Below are 14,470 nucleotides of genomic sequence, written 5' to 3' on the forward strand. Positions count from 1 at the left end.
TTCGTAATGGTGCAGTAGCGGAAAGTGATTTGAAAGTGGGGAATATGTACTCTATGCCTTTGTCATAGTCAAATCACTTCCTTCTGAGGTATAGAGTCTTAGCAGCTATACCTATCTGCAAGGTGATATGCTAAGAACATAAGAAAAGCCCTCCTGGATCAGGCCCAAGGCCCATCTAGTTCAGCATCCTGTTTCACACAGTGGCCCACCAGATGCTGCTGGAAGCCACAGGCAGGAGTTGAGGGATGCCCTCTCTCCTGCTGTTACTCCCCTGCAACTGGTACTCAGAGGCATCCTGCCTTTGAGGCTGGAGGTGGCCTATAGCCCTCCAACTACTAGCCAATTATGACCTCTCCTCCATGAAGTTATCCAAACCCCTCTTAAAGCCATCCAGGTTGTTGGCTGTCACCACATCTCATGGCAGAGAATTCCACAAGTTGATTATGCATTGTGTGAAAAAGTACTTCTGTTTGTTGGTCCTATATTTCCTGGCAATCAATTTCATGGGATGACCCCTGGTTGTAGTGTTAAGTGAATGGGAGAAGAATTTCTCCCTATCCACTTTCTCCACACCATCCATGATTTTATAGACTTCTATCATGTCTCCTCACAGTTGTCTTTTTTCTAAACTAAATAGCCCCAGGTGTTGTAGCCTTGCCTCATAAGAAAGGTGTTCTAGATCCCTGATCATCTTGGTTGCCCTCTTCTGCACCTTTTCCAGTTCTACAATATCCTTTTTTAGATGTGGTGACCAGAATTGTATGCAGTACTCCAGGTGTGGCCACACCATAGTTTTGTATAAGGGCATTATAATATTAGCAGTTTTATTTTCAATCCACTTCCTAATGATCCCTAGCATGGAATGGGCCTTTTCCACATCTGCCGCACATTGAGTTGACAATTTCAGCGAGCTGTCCACCAAGATCCCTCTCCTGGTCAGTCACCCACAGCTCAGATCCCACCAGCGTATACTTGGAGTTGGAGTTTTTCATCCCAATGTGCATCACTTTACACTTGCCAACATTGAATCGCATTTGCCATTTTGTCACCCACTCCCCCAGTTTGGAGAGATCCTTTTGGAGCTCCTCACAATCTGTTTGGGATTTCACTACCCGAAAGAGTTTGATATCATCTGCAAATCTGGCCACCTTGCTGCTTATCCCTACTTCTAGATCATTTATGAATAAATTAAAAAAGCAGAGGTCCCAGTACAGATCCCCTGGGGGACCCCACTTCTTACTTCCCTCCATTGTGAAAATTCTCAATTTATACCTACCTTCTGTTTCCTATGGCACTATGTTCACTGTTCCCTAGAGCGTTGATGACACTGACACCACGCACCAGACCCTGGTTGCCACTCAAGTCCAAGGTCGCCTTCTCTCTGGTTGGTTCCAAGACCAACTGTTCTAGGGCACAGTCATTCAGCGTATCTAGAAATTTGACCTCTGTGTCATTAACTGACTGAATTTACCCAGTCTATGTGTGGATAATTGAAGTCACCCATTATTACTGCCCTGCCTCTCCTTGAAGCCTCCCTGATTTCCTCCTGCAACTCCCAGTCCCTATCAGCATTTTGATCCGGAGGGCTATAGCATGTCCCCAGTAGCACTTTTCTTTTCAGGCCTTGTATTGTCACCCACAGGGTTTCTGTGGAGGACTCTGGTCCTCCTAGGTTTTATACCTTGTTAGATTCTATCCTTTCTTAAACTACAGTGCTGCCCCACCTCTAAGGCTCCCCTCCCTGTCCTTTCTATAGAGTTTATATCCAGGGATAACAGTGTCCCACTGGTTCTCACTGTTCCACCATGTTTCTGTTACTCCCACTATATCTATTTCTGTGTTAGCAACCAAGCACTCCAGCTTGTTCATCTTGGCTCGGAGGCTTCTGGCATTGGCATATAAGCACCTATACTCTGAATCTCTAACCTGGTATATGCTATCTTTCTTTTGACTCTTTGACTAGCTGGCATAGGCTTCTGTCTGCTCTTTATGTGGTTCTGCTCTGTCTCCTTCTGTTTTATCTGAATCCTTTGCACCCTCACACTTTAAAGGATGGCATTTGCCAAACCGGATACTGTCCAGCTCCTGACAACTATTCCTCAGGCGTCATTTTAAAAGCTGCTCTGCTTTGGGATTATTTTAATGAAAGGCGGTATATAAATTTAACAATAAGTTTTTAAAGAACCAATAAAACTTTTTGTATTTTAAGTGCCAGCATTCTGGTTCCATCTTGGTTCAAGTGCTGCCTGTCCCTTTTGTACAGGCCTTGCTTGCCTCAAACGTATTCCAGTGTGGGATGCCTCTACCACATCCCTGAAGGTCTCATCCGCATGCCTTACTGTCTCTCTGAACTCCAGATCTTCCAGATCTGCCACCTTGGTCTTGAGGGCACAAACCTGTTCCCTGAGAGCCAGGAGCTCCTTGCACCAAGCACACACCCATGACTTCTGCCCATGGAGCAAATAGTCATACATGTGGCAATACAGTGTGCAATACAGTGGGAAGTGCCCTCTGTGCAATACAGTGGGAAGTGCCCCCTCCCCTGCTGACTTTCTGTCTTCATAACTGGTTTTGTTGGCAGTTTACAGTATTTAGAGATAGTTTATTAGAAGGATAGGTCTCAGCTGTATTGGTCAGCTATTTAACTGTCCAAACTGCCTTTCTCAAGAATATGAGGGAGGGATCAGTACTTATATGAGGAAGGGATTTGTACTTACCTTCTCTTCTCCACTGGGCTCCTTGTGATCACATGGACTTGTTCCAGGCTCCCCTGCACACTTCCCACTAAACTCCTGCAAAACTCTGTGCCCTTTTTGCTATCCCTGTTGGCTATGCTCTGTTTGCTATGCTTTCGGGCTTTCACCTCTGTATGTCTTTTCGTATATGTTTGATAGTCATTCTATATTAAATGCATAAGAAAGAACTTTATTTTCTATAAATTCATTGCTTAAAAATCAATATTTGTTTTCTTAACATTAGAAAAAATAAGTATTATGAATGATGTGTTCAAAGGATATAGGATTCATTGCACACACATTAAAGGGATAATGTTTTTAAAAACCTAAAATTAAACTGAAAACAAGATCTTTTTTCAAAAGTCAGGTTCCTTTAGTTTAAATGTACAAGAATTACTATTTTAAAAATATCAGTGTGTGTATGTGTGTATAAAATTCTTCTTCCCCCTCGTCTTTCTCAAGAATTTTCCAATCTTTGTTGGTGTATGCATTTGTTGTGTGAAGAACCTTCAAAATTCTCTTTGATGCGGGAATGAGGACTGCTGCTTTTCTAACAGAAAAGAAACAGTATTAATATTTCATTATGTGTTTGTACATTCAGAACTTCTTTGAAAGTAGACCTCCTGGCAAAAAAGAGAGAGAGAGAGAGATAAAAGGGCTCACCAGAGGAAGCCAAAACAGATATCGTAACCTTTATTTTATGGATTAAGAACCTGATCCTATGCATGTTTATTCAGGATCATGAATTCAATAGGGATTAGGGCCAACCTACATGTGCTGATGAATGAGTCTTTAGAAGGCACACTTAACCTGGAAGTAGACTGGAAGCAGTCATTCTGGATTAGGAGTGTGGCACATAGTGAGGGGGTGAAATTAGTATTGTTGCCTATACTAGTGGGGAGGTGGATTATCATGCTGATTATCATGCAGGGAGAAGTATCAAGCCCCTCTCAGCAAAGATCACACTCCTGGTTCAGATCAGGGTCCCATTGTTAAAGACAAAAGAACTACTTCCAGCAGGGGCGTAGTTACAATTGAACAAGAGGGGACAAATCTCCCTTGGCCCCTGAGGGAGAGGGGCCCACCAGCTGGGTAACAGCTTGCCCTTTGCTCTTCCATACCCACCTCTCTGAAGAAGAAGATGAGGGGACAGGGGCCCATCTTCACTTTTTGTCTCAGGGCCTACTCCAACCTTGCTTTTCCCCTGACTTCCAGTCGTCTTCTAGGTTAAGAAGAATTGCATCTTCTAAAGAGCCCTCAGACTCTTTAGAAAAGGGGGGGGGGTGGCTTTCAGATTATTTTTAAAGATAAAAGGGCAATTTCTGTTCCACTTTCAGTTTAAGCACATCTTGTAAAGACACAGCCCCACTTATTGTGTAGTCAGTCACTGAGCCAAGTGAGAGGCACACTTGCTGCTTCTCAGCCAATCTACACCTCACCAGCGCTATTTGCGAAGGCAGGGCTGCTCCATGGCTCCTAAGGAATGTGTCATCACACTTGGAATGCGTCTCCCTTTGGAAATGATGGGAGTAGCATCACAAGTGCAATCACACACTGAGCACACACTCCAGTTAGAGTGTAGGTAGGAGAGGATGGTTTAGTTGTTTCATCTATTTGCAGAAAACACTTGGAGATCCTTGTACAACAAAATACTAAATATTTATTGGTTAAGTACACTTGGATAGGAAAGACCTAAAAGGACTACATAATGAATAGGTAAGGAGGGAGGGAGATGTTTCCATCTTCTCTCTAGGAGGAAAGGAAGGATTGTGTCTCAGCACAGGAAGTATGGAAGAATCAGATCAAGGGTCATAGAGTAGAGACAAGTAGAACAGTCAGGGAGACCCTTACTCACTATCTCTACTCCCAGTGCCCCTAGTGGTCATTATGATAGTTGGCGCAAAAGGTCAATGCACTGGAATTCCATCTCCAACACTTTCTGCATATTTGTGCATTCTTGGACTGAAAATGGAAAATGAACTATTGTGTGGACCATCTCTGAAAATATCTCTAAGAAATGTTTCTCTAATTTTTCTTTGTGTGTTTGTTTTGCAATCTCAAGGCAACAGATTTAGACCTCCTATTTCATGCTTGAAGTGTTGTACGTATTATGAATTTCTGCCCAATGTATAACCTAAATACACCCCTTGTGATTTAAAAAAATTGATTCCTGTCAGATTAGGTGAACAACAGACACTCTTCTTTCTAGATTATTTTAAATAATTTCCAGCAAATGTCCCCATCCCATCCCAACTCACTTTCCTTATCTAAACATGACACATTTACGTGAAGTTCCCTTAGACTTGTCTTCTAGACCTTTTATCTTCGTAGGCACTCTTCTTTTGATCCTTTTTCATTTATCAAAATGAGTCCTGAACTGTGTTACCAGGAAAATATACATTCATCCCAGTCTGTGACTTCTTTCATTAGAACATAAGAACAGCCCTGCTGGATCAAGCCCAAGGCCCATCCAGTCAAGCATCCTGTTTCACACAGTGGCCACTAGATGCAACTGAGAAGCAGTGTTCCCTCTAACAGGGATTCCCAGACGTTGTTGACTACAACTCCTAGAATTCTCAGCTCCAGTGGCTTTTGCTTGGGGGTTATGGGAGTAGTAGTGAACAACATCTGGGAATCCCTGTTAGAGGGAACACTGCTGAGAAGCCCACGGCCAAGTGGTAAGAGCATGCCCTCTCTCTTGCTGTTGCTCCCCTGCAACTTTGAGAGGCATCTTGCCTTTGTTGAGAGGCATCTTGCCACTGAGGCTGGAGGTGGCCTATAGCCATCAGACTAGTAGCCATTGATAGACCTGCCCTCCATGAATTTGTATAAGCCCCTTTTAAAGCCATTCAAGTTAGTAGCCATCACCACATCTCGTGGCTGAGAATTCCATAGATTAATTATGTGCTGTGTAAAAAAAGTACTTCCTTTTGTTGGTCCTAAAATTCCTGGTTTTCAGTTTCATGGGTTAACGCCTGGTTTTAGTGTTATGTGAGAGGGACAAAAAGGTCTCTCTGTCCACTCTCTCTACTTAATGCATAACTGACATCTCTATCTTGTCTTCCCCTAGTCGCCTCTTTACCAAAGTAAAAAGGTCCAAACGCTGTAGCCTTGCCTCATAAGGAAGGTGCTCCAGGCCCCTGATGGTTGCCCCCTTCTGCACCTTTCCCAGTTTTTAATGTCCTTAAGAAACAGTGACTGGAACTGCATACAGTACTCCAAATGTGACTGCACCATAGATTTGTATAACGACATTATAATATTAACATTTTTATTTTCAATCCCGTTCTTAATGCTCCCTAACATGGGATCACAGCTGCTGCACACTGAGTCAACACTTTCAATGAGCTGTCCACCACGGCCCCAAGATCTCTCTCCTGGTCAGTCACTGATAGCTCAGATCCCATAAGTGTATACTGTATGTGAAGCTGAGGTTTTTTGCCCCAATATTCATGGCATATTTCAACATGGAATAAATTTTGTTGGAGGTTGGGATGTAGAATATTGATTCTTTGTAGTTAGTTGTTTGTTTATTTGGTATAAGGTTTTGTTAAAAGGCTTTTTACAAAATACTTAAACCACAACATTAGCTGTGGTAACCCCTTCTAACTTGGCAAAGAGGCACCTTTTAACATGGTGATTCTCCTTATTTAGCAGGGGGAGAGTAACTGGCCCTATGCACCCCCAGCACAGTACATCCAGTGACTGTTGCTGGTGTCTCTCTTATGTTTCTTTTTAGATTGTGAGCACTTTGGGGACAGAGATCCATCTTATTTATTTGTTATTCTCTGTGTAAACCACCCTGAGCAATTTTTGGAAGGGCAATATAGAAATCAATAAATAGATAGATAGATAGATAGATAAATAAATAAATGTGTCTCATTAATTTGATTTGCTTTTACTTACATACACCAGAAAGCTTGTTAACTATTATTTTACTTTATTTTATTTTTATTTATTATTTTATTTAACACATTTCCATACCGCCCAAAACTTGTATCTGTGGGCAGTTTACATTTAAAATCATTCAAACATTAAGATCAATTAAACAATTAAAATAACTTAAACATTAAAATGATTAACATTAAAATCAGTTAAACCCCAACATTAAAAGTATTAAAACTATGAATCTAATTAAAAGCCTGGGTGAATAAGTGTGTCTTCAGTGCCTTTGTAAAAGTTGCCAGAGATGGAGAGGCTCTAATTTCAACAGGGAGAGCATTCCAAAGCCCAAGGGCAGCAACGGAGAAGGCCTGTCCCCGAGTAGCTGCCAGACAAGCTGACGGCAACAGCAGATGAACCTCTCCAGATTATCTTAACGGGCGATGGGGCTCATGGTGAAGAAGACATTCTTTTAAATACCCATGGCCTAAGCTGTTTAGGGCTTTGTAAGTTATAACTAGCACTTTGTATTTTGCCTGGAAACTTATCGGCAGCCAGTGTAGCTCTTTCAACAGAGGAGTACTATGGTCTCTCCTAGATGACCCAGAGACCAATCTGGCCGCCACATTCTGTACCAACTGTAGCTTCCATACTATGTACAAAGGCAGGCCCACATAGAGCACATTGCAGTAGTCCATCCTGGAGGTTACCAGCATACATACCCCTGTTCTGAGGTCGTTCATCTCAAGAAATGGACACAGGTGGCCTATTGGCTGAAGCTGAAAAAAGCGCCTCTGGCTACTGACTCAACCTGGGCCACCAGGGAGAATTTCGGATACAGAAGCACCCCCAGACTGCATATCTGTTCCTTCCGAGGGAGCATGACCCCACCTACGACCGGCAGATCAAAATCGTCTCCCTAGTTCTGACCAGTGTACTTCCATGACACTGGCCAAGATATTATGTCAAATGATTAAAGGACAATGCAGTTGCTTGTGTTATATTGAAATGTAGCATTCATCATATTTTTATTTGAGGCAAACAGGGTGAACGAAACAAACATTTCAGTGTAGTCAAATCATTGCCCCTTGCTCTTAAAAAAAACAATACAAAGCCAATTTGTAATTGGGCCAACTAATGTTTAAAAAGCTGAAGGTACTCTTGCATTTTTTTTTCTTCAAGTAAGGAACCAGGACCTTGATCTAGATTGGGACCACAGCAGGGGAAGAAGGAGCTCAAATTGGAGCATCACCCCAAGACAACCAGCAGGACCATGATGAAAGTGTTAAAGCCCACTTGCTGTGCTCCCTACCCAGATCAGCTAGCAAACGTGCAGGGACTGGTCATGTTGTTACTGTAGCGCCATCTAACTTGGGAATAATTGTGTTGGTTTTTTAGGCCTTCACTATGTGTTAGCCATTGGGAGCTCTGGACACTTACTGCTTCTGGTGACCAAGGATATTTTCAATACTTTCTCAGGAGCAGTGCTTTTCTTCAAGCCTTCCATCTTTGAGCCCCTCACACTGTTTATTCAGTGGTGGAAGTGGGTTTGCTAGCCAACACTTCTGCAATTGCTGTGTGGCTATGAAGGGAAGTGGGGAATTCCTGCCCTTACCTTTGGGCACTGGGAAGCATCAGTGGAAGTGTGGGGTTAGAGCTGCTGCCAGCACCGTGTAAGCACATGGTTGCTGACTGGATAGTTGCCCTTGCATGGGTACAGTCTGCTGATGTCAGCAAAAACAACCATCATAGGAAGCTGTCATATACCCAGTGAGACCATTGGTTTCTCTAGCTCAGTACTGTTTACATTCACAGGCAATGGATCATCAAGGTTTCAGGCTGGAGCCAGCCCTACCTGGAGATGCCAGAGATTGAACCTGGGGCCTTTTGTATGCAAAGCAGATGCTTTGCCACTGAGTAATGGCCCCATCCCCAGCTGTCTGGTCAGCAGCTATGTGTTTGCATGTTGGTGGCTGCAGCAGCACTTGCTTCAACTGCTGCCTCTGAATACCAAAGGCAAGGGTGTTAATTCCCTCTCCATGTGATCTCCATGCCTTGGCACTTAGTTGTTTCACCTAGTTAACTGTCTCACTGGCTGTTGTTGTTATTGCCATCAGCTGCTGGCTCAAGATGGTGCATCCTTTAAACAGCATTCTTCTGACTGGACTATGAAACATGCTTTTCTCATGTTCTTATATCTGCACGTAGCTGTGTGCGTATTGACCCAGTTTCAATAAAGAGATGCTGTTTAAAGAATAATTTTATGTGGCTGATGCTGACCAAGGAAAACCGAATATACTGGGCCTCTACAGACTGAGTATTCCTTTGAAACCCATGAAACAAATAATGCTATACTCACTGGGGAGAGAAATGCACTCTGTACCTGCTGAGAGATCCTTTCCTCTCTTCTTACTTCATGAGTTTCAAGGTTGAACACTGGCATTGAAAAGAAATGCTTAGGACACGCTCTGATATGCCCCAGTAAAAGGCTGGGGAAATAAGGCAATGCAGCACCAGCTCAGTCACAGGAACAGAGAAAGGGGCCTTATACTGAGTCAGATTGATCCATCTAGCTCAGTATTATCTACACTGGTTGGTAGTGGCTCTCCAAGGTCTCAGGTGTGAGTCGGGGCCTAAACCTGGGACTTTCTACATGCAAAGCAGATAGGAACATAGGAAGCTGCCATATACTGAGTCAGACCATTGGTCTATCTAGCTCAGTATTGTCTTCACAGACTGGCAGTGGCTTCTCCAAGGTTGCAGGCAGGAATCTCTCTCAGCCCTATCTTGGAGATGCCAGGGAGTGGACTTGGAACCTATATGCTCTTCCCAAAGTGGCTCCATCCCCTAAGGGGAATATCTTACAGTGCTCACCCTTCTAGTCTCCCATTCATATACAACCAGGATGGACCCTGCTTAGCTAAGGGGACAAGTCATGCTTGCTACCACAAGACCAGCTCTCCTCTCCTCAGATGCTCTGCTACTGAGCTATGGCTTCATCCCCTAAAGCAGCGATTCCCAACAGGGGCTACTAAAACCCTTAAGGATACTTGAAGGGCTCCCAGGAAGTACTCAGAGTCCTCCTGCCTTCCCAGTCTGCAGCCTTGTTGCTCAGAAGCAGTCCTATTAAAACTGATGGGACAAGTTTATTTCATGGGGGTAACTTCCAAAAATTAATTTCGGTGGGAGTACTCATGAATAACTTAGTCTTGATATAAACCAGTGATTGAAGTAGCCTGTCCTCATAACTATAACATTGAAGAATGTGTGTGTGCGTGTGTGAGCGTGTGCGCATGAGCATGCACAAATGCAAATTAAGGCAAACCCTGCTTAGCATAAGGGATACTTCATGCTCAGTACTGCAAGACTGGCTTAATCTCATAGACTGGCCTAATCCTCTTAGTCCTGTAGGGAACACTGGCTGCCACAACAAGCAAAGGTATGCACTTTGACATTTTAAAAAAAATCATGTTCATTGTTACTTATGTGGCAATGTAACATCATAACAGAAAAGAATGGACCATAGCATCATTAGTTTAGAATGGGCTGGTTCAAGTGATGTGGCCCCCCAGCACATTTGATCAGAAAGGGGACATGCCAAGAATGTGCCTGTTGGGATGTCCTCCACACATTCCCTTCATGGTGTGTGGAGGATCTTCATCTGAATGGCCCCTATACATGCCTTCCAAGTACTTGTTCAAATATACACTCTCAGCCATCCCTTTGTGACTTCATGTGCTGGGTGCCATATTATTTGAACTGACCCAATAACAACAATAATTTGAAAGCCCATGAAAAGGGAGCTGATTAGGATTGTTTTAAGGTTCAAAATTTTGGCAAGAATAGAAAACTTTTGAGGATAGTCTCAGCATAGCTTGTGTTTGGGTGGACTGCCAGAAGCTATGAGAATCTATGTCCCTAAAATGGCTAGGTGCTTTAAGCAACCTACTGGCATATATACTGCAATGTAACCTGTATGCCAAACCAAACTATTCTGTTTTATCAAGTCATTTATCATCAAAACATCAGTTATACATTACAAAATATTATTTAATGAACAATTACTAGATTTGAAATTAAACAATGTACTGCACTTGAAGTTAGATTGAAATGATTTCAGATCACTTAAAAAAAAAAAAAAAGAACACCAAGTTGTGAAATCTGCAGTTTGTTTTGAATATTTGGTTCAGCTCTTCTGGAAGAGTGCTCATCTATTTAGCTAGAGGATAATACAAGCCAAGCCTGGAAAGCACATCAAAATGTGCAAAGCAGGTTAGCTATAAAATCCTATGAAATATGAGTCACTAGTATGTGTAAGCCCGTTGTAATAACGGGCTCTAGTGGGGGGGCGGTTCCCGCTGCCGCCTCACCCGCCTCGGGCGCACTCCTTGGGCCGACACCTCCGCCGCTGCCTCGGGCGCTCTCTCCGCCCGCCGTTTCTTGTGGCGGCGGCCGCCGCCATCGGAGCCAGTCACCCCGCCACGGCCACCGCCTCCTTGGCCCGCACTCCTTTGCCGCACTCTCCACCCGCCGCTTCTGCTCCTTCTGGTCTCCCGTGGCGGCGGCCGCCGCCATCGGGGCCAGTCGCCCACCAGCGGCCGGGTCCAACATGGCCGCCCATTTCTGCGCATGCCCAGAACGGGCGAAAAAGACACGGGCGGCACGGATGCACGCCCAAGGCTTTTATGGGTAAGGATATAAATAATTCTACTGGTGCCAGTAAGACAAAAAGGCAAGCCCTAATAACAACAACAGAAATGTCTTTGTTACTCTAGAAGCCTTAGAGCCAATTTGGATGATTTTCTGAATGAGTCCCTTAATACATGGGGGAGGAGCATGAGTAGCATTCCTCCCACTCATCCATCACACCATTGTGTAAGTGCACAGTGCTTGCAATTTGTCTGAACTGCCCTCAACATGTGGCTAATACTAGTTGCAGTTTGGATGAACTATTCACTCTGTACTCTTAGGCACTGGTATGCTCAGTAACAGGGAATATATGTACATCCCCACTCCCCACCCCCCAGGTTGAAGGAGCTGATTCAGTGCATTGTTCAACCTAGCACTTGGTCATGTTCTAGATCTGGGTTATAGCATTCTCCCTTGTCAGAAATGCAGTTATCTTAAAAATGGAATCAATGCACACAAACAGCCACATACTCTGTGCAAAAAAGCACATTGACTGTAAAGAGCTGTAAGGACCATGAAGGTTCTGGCATTTGGTCACTCTACTAACGTAGTGGCATTTTCCTCATTAAAATATCACTATCTTCTCTCTTTGAGACATTTAGTCTCCTCCTGGTTTCTCTATGAATTCATTTCTCCGTGCAGGTGTTCCAGTTAACAATCAAGCCAGATATTATTGTCCAGCTGCAGTTCAACACTCCAAACACTCGTGGTATAACAACATTACAATTTTATATTGGCTTTATAACAGCTTAGCAGTCATAGCTTCCACCACTGTCAATTTTAGTTTGATGGTAGAGAACACTCTGATAGAGATTCCCAGCTTTTCCTCACAGGATTATAGATCCCAGGATTCTTTGGAGAGAAAGAATGGCCATTAAATTCATGTACACCAGTGAAGTGGCAATTAAATTAATGCACTTTAGTGGTATAATTATGTTCCTGGGATGTCTTCTGCATGTCACAGATTGCTTGGATTGCTTGTCACAGATTCCACCCTGAAAAGGCACAATTCATTCTCATTCCCTCTCCCTTTCTCCTGTTGAAGGCAAAGCATCCCAGCTTTCTGGGTTTCTAGAGACCATCCCTCGGGTTGGAAGAAGTCACATCTGAGGTCTAGGAATAACCCCATGTTGTTCCACTAAATAATAGAACTTCTCTTAAATAGAGTTCAATATGCTCACTTTTGCTGCAGGTTCCCCTTGGCTCTCACTGCATTTTCCAGCCATCTATGAAGACTGAGGCTGAGACTGAGGCTGATTATGCCACCCTAACTGTGGCCGCATTCACAAGTAACGTGAAACCACAGTTAAATGGGGCAGAGGTTTGAAACTGTGAATGTCCAAATGCATAGAACTGCAGCTTCACAGTAAAAGCAAATTGCAGTTTACCTCTCCAAACTCCAGTTTGAACCTTCAGTTTGTAGTGAGTTTTGCCACCCCTACCTGTGGTTTTCTGACAGCAGAATTAAGTCTGAGTGTGGTCATAACCGTGGCTTTGTGCAGTTTCTGGAACCGTAATCATCGAGAGGGCAGCCCAGACCCACCCGGGATCATGCCCGCTCCATGCCTGTGGCACTTCTTGCTGACCACCTTTCAGAGTGCTTGCCCCATCCTCCTTGTCTCTGATCTAATAAAGCAGTTGCTTGGCAACAGGAATGTCACCACATCCCATCCCAAGCTTCCAAGCCTGTCAAATGGGAAAGTCACACAGGGGCATGCCTTCTTCCAACTCTGTCCCGAAAGGGGACAGAATGACAAGATGGGCACTATGTGCTTAGATCTCTGAAAATGAAGTGATCAAGGTGTATGTTCACAAGCACATGCACTTGAGGTGGCAACATAAGCAGAGCAACCCCATTAGATCACTGGGATGGGAACACATGGCAGGTTGGGGATATCCAAGTATAGGTTGAATGGGCAGCTCCAACCAGGAATTCTTGACAGGTCTATTTTTTTGCACAATGTTATTGGAAAAGGCGTGGGGGGGGGGTCCAGCCCCTTACCCTTGGGAGAATTCATGCAGTTCCTAGGCTTACTCATGAGAAGGGTCAGGCAGCAGGATTAGCACTGCCTCCAGTGAAAGGAGCAATTCTACATGTGTGGTGATGATAGATGCTGTTCCTGAGCAGACTGCTTTCTCACAAGAATGTCGGGCCACGGAGTTATGCATGTGGGCTGGGTGGCAGATGCTGCCCAGCCTGGTTGCTCAATACAAGCAAGCTGCAGGGATGGTTACCCCAGCAACACTTCTCCCTATCTTGGCAACTGCCTCAGAGAAGCAGTCAAAGCAGGCCCTCTGCCAGCCTGCCCTCCCATTTGAACATATCCATCTCTATTTTTGCCTGGAATAGCTACCCCACTCTACTGGAGCTGCTGACAAATGGGACCTCTCTCTCCTGCAATCCCTCATGGTGGCAGATCTGCACACGCTGCCATGCTGGTCTGAACCTAAGAAATTTGAATGAGAGTAGCAATAGCAATAGCACTTACATTTATATACCGCTCTATAGCTGAAGCTCTCTAAGCGGTTTACAATGATTTAGCATATTGCCCCCCAACATTCTGGGTACTCATTTTACCGACCTCGGAAGGATGGAAGGCTGAGTCAACAGAGTAAAGCTCTGTTTGAAGGTTCCAGTGTTCTCCCAGTCTCCCCACCTGGCTATGCCTGGAGACATGTAGCATCAACATCTTCTTCAGGTGAATTAAAGACTTCCCTGGAGAGGAGGGGGTTGCTGCACAAAATATCTATCCTTAACCAGAGAGAATGGGGGCCCTACACAAGAAGAGCTCCCCCCCCCTTTGATAGTTCAACTCATGAGCATGCAGTCTGTTGGAAGCGCAAAGATTGGCAAACCTAAGGACCTCCCCAATAGACTGGGCCTCTCGTGAGAGTGCCAGTCTCCTGTGAGCAATCCACCACAGGGGCAGAAGTGTGGACTGCTTTGCTGGGGTGAGTCATCATAAGAGCATCCTTGGTCACAGTGGGCCAGACCCCAGGATCCTTTGCCCTCCCTCATATACATATCCCCTCCTAGGAAGTCACCATGTTCCCTTCCCTTTCCTGAGTAACAAAAACTAGCACCCTTCAGCATCCCTCCCCGCACCAGAAATTGTGTGAGACTATTTTGTTGCAGTGCTTTTATGAGGGTGGACGTGCAATCA

At 44.4% G+C, this 14,470-nt stretch overlaps 3 long non-coding RNA genes across 7 annotated transcripts in view; 1 reads left to right on the plus strand and 2 right to left on the minus strand.

The window, feature by feature from the left end:
* The window catches only part of LOC128327664 (uncharacterized), a 146,824-nt gene that overhangs the window by 42,608 nt on the left and 89,746 nt on the right, over positions 1-14,470 (plus strand). The window lies entirely within an intron of this gene.
* The window catches only part of LOC128327665 (uncharacterized), a 75,266-nt gene that overhangs the window by 1,010 nt on the left and 59,786 nt on the right, over positions 1-14,470 (minus strand). For both annotated transcript variants that reach the window (XR_008308735.1, XR_008308736.1), the window contains one exon: positions 2,718-2,899. This is a non-coding gene — a long non-coding RNA (uncharacterized LOC128327665). The remainder of the gene's footprint in view (positions 1-2,717; positions 2,900-14,470) is intronic.
* Positions 2,916-12,894, minus strand: LOC128327666 (uncharacterized). Its single transcript, XR_008308737.1, has 3 exons — positions 12,749-12,894; positions 8,977-9,053; positions 2,916-3,358 (listed from the first exon to the last, which is right to left on the minus strand). It is a non-coding gene; the product is annotated as an uncharacterized LOC128327666 (long non-coding RNA).

This window comes from Hemicordylus capensis, chromosome 5 (assembly GCF_027244095.1).
Source record: "Hemicordylus capensis ecotype Gifberg chromosome 5, rHemCap1.1.pri, whole genome shotgun sequence".
Lineage (NCBI taxonomy): Eukaryota > Metazoa > Chordata > Lepidosauria > Squamata > Cordylidae > Hemicordylus > Hemicordylus capensis.